Consider the following 6,793-nt stretch of genomic DNA (forward strand, 5'->3'; position numbering starts at 1 on the left):
CAGAGAAAGGAAGAAATAAGAAAACTGGTATAGCGGCCAGAACAATTTTATACCTTCTCGAGAATGTTCTGTCATGAAAATAAATTGATAATTTTTTTTGCTGTTACATTACAGTTTGGTTTCTAGCCATCCAGTTGATTTAGCAGGAGAATGCAGGTTTTTTTAGCAGCTTTGAATTGGTAAACAGATTTAGATGTAGTAGGAAGGAACATGAGGAAGTTTTTTTTTTTTTTTTTTTTTAACATCCAATCTTCCCCAGCATATGCACATAAGAAGGTGAATGAAATGGAGCAATGTGAAACTTATTTCCCTTTAGTCAAGTGAAAAAAAAAAAGACTAAACATTTGTTAGCTGGTAAAATATTGTGTCAAGCAAGTAGGCACATTCCAAAATTAAACAGTGGTTGATACGTTAACGTCCTCAAATATTTGAGCGTACACTTCCTTTGAGATCTGTAAATTAAATCACCAGTGGATTAGATTAAAATACAAAATGAATGGCAATGTAACCATCTCAGAAAAGGCTCAGGTTTTTCCTCTCCTAAACTGATTAACTTACTAGTTTGTTTGTTTTGTTGTTTTTTTCTAAGTCTAATATACCCTGGATTGCAATTTAGGGCAGAAAGGAAGGTACTTTAAGGCTTCAGCTGTACCATTTTTTTTCCCCCATTTTAACTAATAACTCAAAAACTCCCAGAGATGACTTTATTCTTGGCCCCTGCCGAGCTCCCCCACCCCACCCGCCTTGTAGATGGTAACAGATTGCACCACATGGTGTCTGGTTAAAAAAAAAAAAAATTCCCATAGGAACCTGGATATCCCATTAAAGGGTTTTGTATTTTTAATGGCAAATTAACTTTACATAGGAATTTCCAAACATTTGTTTTCTGGGGAGGAAGGGTAGACTACCATATATAAAATATATGTTTTTTCTACAATTAGTAGAAATCATCAAGAAAAAAATGTCATATGTTAATCCCTTCCTCACCAAATCAATGTACTTATCTTACTGTACTCAACCCACTACTTTCCATGAAAACTATGAATCTGTGTTTTGTTGGGTTTTTTTAAGAAAAAAATGGAGTTTTCAAAATTAAAGCCACTCAAAGAATTTTTTCCAAAGTCTTTCTTGGATTGTTGCAAATGCATAAATATTCAAAGCTCAGTTTCTGCTGAAACACTTCTGGTCTATGTAATTATTAAACTATAAAATGCTAAAGATCAGAAGGAGCTGCAATTTTCTTCCAAACTTCAAAAACATAAATTTTAAGTACTAAGGAAAAATGCCTAATATTGTCAAAAACAGACATCTGGTTGTCCTTGTGAGGGAGCAGTGTCCATGGAAGTGAAATCAAATGGACACATTTTTTTCTCTGTTTTAGGCACAGGTAAGCTGGTCAGTTTAAGACTTAGATGAGAGTAATAGTCTGTGGTTTTCTTTACTATTTTAGACTTATCTTTTCTCCTTTTCCATAAAAAATAATAAAGGGGATATGTGGGCATATTTATTTTTAATAAATAACTTAGAGATTATGTTGTCATTTTTCACAGAATAAGAGAGGTGTGGGGGGAGGGGCTGTAAAAACCAGGGTTTGCAATCACCAATTTCAGAGGAAGCTACCACACTTTGAATCCACTCAAGTTCTAGTGCATAAAATTTAATGCACAGACCATGAATTTGGCTTACATACAAAATACATTCTTCCATTTCCCTTTCTTGGTGCTTTCATTTGTCTTTTAACTCTAACTTATATCCTTTTCTTTTGGGTTAAAGCGAAAAAAAAAAAATTTTTTTTTAAATCTAACACAAAGTTTTCAATCCCCCTATGGAGTTCTGCCCCTTTTCAAGAAATTGACCAAATATACTACATGTCCTAAAACGCTCTTCGATTAGTCAGTCACCTGGTTTTTACCACTTCCACTAAGATAAAGATATCTTTACTAAGATAACCTTTTTTTTTTTTCTTTTTTAGAAGTTTCAGACCCAAATCTACCCTTCTGAGAAAGTAGTAAGCAGGTGATGAGTGCAGAGAGGAAGAGCCTATGGACTAGGTGGAGGTGATTCAGAAGAGGTGACAGATTACTGTGAGAAAACTTCAACCTGGAACAAGGGGCTCTGCCCACCCCCACGTTGTATTTTTGTTTGTTTGTTATAATTTAGAAGTTAATTTGTCTACATAGGAAATTTAATTCCCCATTGCTAATAAAAGCTCATTTAGAGTTTTCTAAGGCCAACATGGGACTTGTCAAGCTTTGGCAATTAAGGAGAGGATTGATTTGTGGATTTGACATCTGGCATTGTGATCGCCCTTTCTAACTGGAACTGAGATTACATCCTTACTAAAATCCAAGAAAAGGAAAGGTGATTCCAACAAAGCCAGAGGCTGTGAATGCTTCCGGACATTAACCTGCCCGGTAGAGTCAGATTTCCCTACTCCCCACTAAGTTTACAGCAATGTTTGAAAGTCTTTGCTATTTTAAACACTCAAATTCATGTCTCAGACAAAGACTGAGATCTGTGAACGTGGCATCTAGATTGACTACAGGAAAAAAAAAAATCAATATGTATTTGCAGTGAGAGGAAACCATGAAATGCATTTATGTTAAAACATGATGATTTAGTGCATTTCTTTTTATGATAATTGGTCTTTTGACCTCCACTGTTAAGGAGTCTACGTTATCAAGGTAGAAGTTTCTGGATATTTTACACAGTACTACTTTAGGGACAATACAGTCAAATTAAAGAAAATTCCACTTACAGATTTTGTAGCACATGGCTATCTTCTCTCCCAATATTGTTCCTACTTTATTTTCAGACATTTAGAAGATAATACATATAACTACTTTTTTTTCTGTACTGGAATGTTCTACCCCAGGAAAAGAAATACTGGGATATTCCAAAGGAGTCAAGTCTGGAGTCCTTAAAATGACACCCAATAAACACAAAGCTGTATAAAATTTGAGCTCTACTTGTTCATTCACTCATTTGACAGATCCTACTGACTACTTACTGTGGCACAAGAACAGTTCTAAACCCAAAGATACAGAAGCAAACAAAACCAAACCCCACATCCTCACAGAATTAACATTACACCAGAGGCAGCAGGCAGAAAGGTTGAAGGTACAGACAGACACAAAGAAAGAATAAGTGATGCATTAGATGGTAAAGAAGGAATAATGGAGTGTGAACATCTAACCTAACCTCTCAATGCAAGAAAACAAAGCAGATTTCGTCATTTCTCAGATACCAGGACTGTAACAGAGTTCTTTTTCCTATTCAAAGATCTGGAATTGGGGTTTTCCAATATAGCAACATTTCTGTGACTGTTACTTTGGAAGTTGCATTATGATAAATAATAGGTTTATGATAAAGAATGCAAAAAAAAAAATCCTCACTACTTTAACAGGTGTTTGTATGCAATGTTTATGGTAGCATTATTCACAATAGCCAAAAAAGGCAGAAACAACTCAAATGTCCACCAATGGGTGAATGTCTAAAAAAGCTGTCTATATGGTAGAATGTCACTCAGCTGTAAAAAGGAAGGAAATTCTGCCAGACACGGTGGCACATACCTGTAATCCCAGCAGTTCGGGAGGCTGGGGCAGGGGGATCACAAGTTCAAAGCCAGCCTCTGCAACTTAGTGAAGTCCTAAACAACTGTTCAAGACTCTGTCTTTAAATAAAAATTATGTATATAAGGGGGGAGCTGGGAATGTGGCTCAGTGGTTAAGCAACCTGGGTTCAATCCTAGTACCAAAAAAAAAAAAAAAAAAAAAAAGGCAATTCTGACACATGCTACAACCAGAATGAACCAGACCTAATGCTAAGTGACATAAACTAGACACGGAAGAACTAATCCCATGTAATTCCACTTTCACTTGAGGTACCTAGAATAATCAAATTCAGAGAGTAACAGAAAATAAAATGGTGGTTGCTAGTGACTGGGGAAAGAAGTACAGGGAGTTAGCATTTAATGAACACAGACTTTTCAATTTGAGAACATGAAAAAAATCCTGGAGAGGCACACACAATGTGAACATGCTTAGTGTCATTGAACCATATGTTCAAAGATGGGTAAAATGGCAAATTTTGTGTTATATGTTTAGTTTACTGTAATAAAAATGTCCCTTACTAAACATGACCTGAATACATTCATAGTGGAAGCTATTTTGTTTAAATCTTGTTTTTCTCTGACAACCCAGCACACAGAAGCAAGGTTAATTCCTTGTACAAATAAGCACTGCACAACCAAGTTCCAGTCAGTGACAAATTGCATAATGACAGTGGTCCCAGAAAATTATAATGGAGTTGAATAATTCCCATCACCTAGTGATGCCGCTGCTCCAGGCATTACTCACGTTTGTGGGGATGGTGGTATAAACAAACCCACGGTGCTGTCAGACGTACAATAGGAGAGCCCACACGATTTTGCACAGTACATAATACTTGATAATGATAATAAACCACTATGTTGCTGGCTTATGTATTTACTCTACTACACTTTTATGAATCAGAGTGTACTCTTTCTTCTTAGGAAAAAAGTTCACCATAAATCAGCCTGCTGTGTATCACCAGCAGCAGCAATACATTTGTTGACCCCATCTTTTGACTGGGTTATCTTCTCTTGGGCTTGATGAATTTCACAGTGTTTTGTTCATGGAACTGTAGGAGCAATAGTCTATAATATATCTACGTATATAGTATATATTATAATACATGTATATATTATAATATACATAATGATACGTGTATTATATATAATGATATATATTATAGCTTGTACATATATATATAGAACACACACATACACCATAAGCCTAGGTGTGTAGTAGGTTGTACCATCTAGGTTTGTGTAAGTACACTCTATGATATTTGCACAATGACAAAATTGACTAATGACAGCTTTCTCAGTACACAGTCCCATCATTAAGCAATGGGTGACTATGAATGTATTATACTCCATGTTTTCAAATTTGTTTGAATGCCTACCACTTGAAAGGGTGATGTTCTGGGTAATTTTTTATGAAACCCCTTATAAAGTTCTATTCCCAGGTCTATCACTGTTACTCAGTTTTCTTACTGAGTTGAATTAGACCTGCATTGTCGAGCAGGACTTTTTGTGAATGGCGGAAATGGTCTACATCTGCACTGCCCAATACAGCAGCAGCCACCCCTATGTGGCTATTGAGCACTGGAAATGGGGCCAGTACAACTGGGAAACTCGAATTTCAATTATTTTAAGTATGATTGGGACAACTTGGGTATGTGGATCTGTTTTTTCAACTGTAAATTTTATGAAATCTACATCCAAAAAGTATTTCCAGTGAAAATGAAGCATCCTAAAGGAGATATGCTATAAGTATAAAATACGCATTGGGTTTCAAAGACAGTATAAACATAATGGAGCTGGTTAATAATTTTTCTTCCAATTACATATTGAAAATATTTCCCATTAGATAAAACAAAATACATTAAAATTAATTTCACCTGTTTCCTTTTTTTTTAAAGAAAGTGGCTACTAGAAAATTCAAAACTGCTCCTATGACTCACATTAATGATGTTCATTTTCCTGAACATCATTAAACTAGACAATTCCTAACAGCCTTTGCAATTCTGAGTCAGTAACTTTATAAGCATTCATTAAGTCTACTTTAACATTAAACGGTGAGTTCTCTAATTGATCATTTGGGGGCGGGTGAGAAACTTACAGTTAAATACTTAACTGAGGTTTTCATTCTTCACTTTCAAAAGAATGCAAAAGAAGAAGAAATATAAGTGAAAAGTTTGTAGGTCAAGTATTGTTTTGTCCTCAGAGTTGTATTCTGAGGTATGCTCATTTTTAGAATCTCAAATCCAAGCACAATGCCTAAGAGGGTATTAGATGTTCAATAAATATTTTTGGAGGGATAGTAAAACCAGGCTTTGCCTTTTGACCAGACTCTTTGTATGTAATAAGTAAATAAATAAATAAATAAATAAATAAAACCAAAATTCCCTCTGGGGGGGGGGAAAGTACATTTGATAAGAACATTTATCAAAGGTAGAACAGCACAAGGCTGCAAGTCAGATAAAATAATTTTGGCATTAGTTTTCTTATGATGCAAGATAAAAAAGAAACTGGATACCAAAATTCAAGGGTTTTTTTTTCCTCAGAGAACCTTGATAATTCTCGAAAGTGATGTTACTACTTGGTGATTGCAAAGCATATTTCGTAGGAAATGTACGTTGTAGATAAATACCACATTATCGTCAACTTACAGATGGTGAAATGGAAGCAGTGTGACATTAGGTGACCATTGAAGTCACACCAGGGCTCCCTGGGGACTCAGCATTCTTAGCTTTCTGTCTCCCCTGTTCCCACTACCACACCCACAGGTTCTCCAGAGGAACCACAGAAAAGCAATTACCAGTTAAAATTAGGTTGAAAGGAAACACTGCTTTCACAAATTATGTATTTTAACTTCATAAACTTCACAGGCCGAGAGACCAAAATGGAATTAACATCACTGCTAACTAGTTGAAAGCTCTGAGCAAAGATCTTTATATTAACCTTTAGTCAAATTTAATTAAAAAAAAAAAAAAAAAAAAAGATATACCAGGTCCTTGAAGTGCCCCGGCCTGTTGCTATTGACAACATCAGGATCATGAGAAACGATGCCATTTTTTTTTTTTTTAACGATGCCATTTTTGCATCAAAGGGATGATTCCTTGCTCATCTGATGCTCCTACTTTATTTACTCTCCTACTTGTCTGTCAAATTCAGAAGCTGTTATAGTTTGGATGTGAGGTGTCC

The sequence above is a fragment of the Sciurus carolinensis genome, chromosome 17 (genome assembly GCF_902686445.1).
Source record: "Sciurus carolinensis chromosome 17, mSciCar1.2, whole genome shotgun sequence".
Taxonomy (NCBI): Eukaryota; Metazoa; Chordata; class Mammalia; order Rodentia; family Sciuridae; genus Sciurus; species Sciurus carolinensis.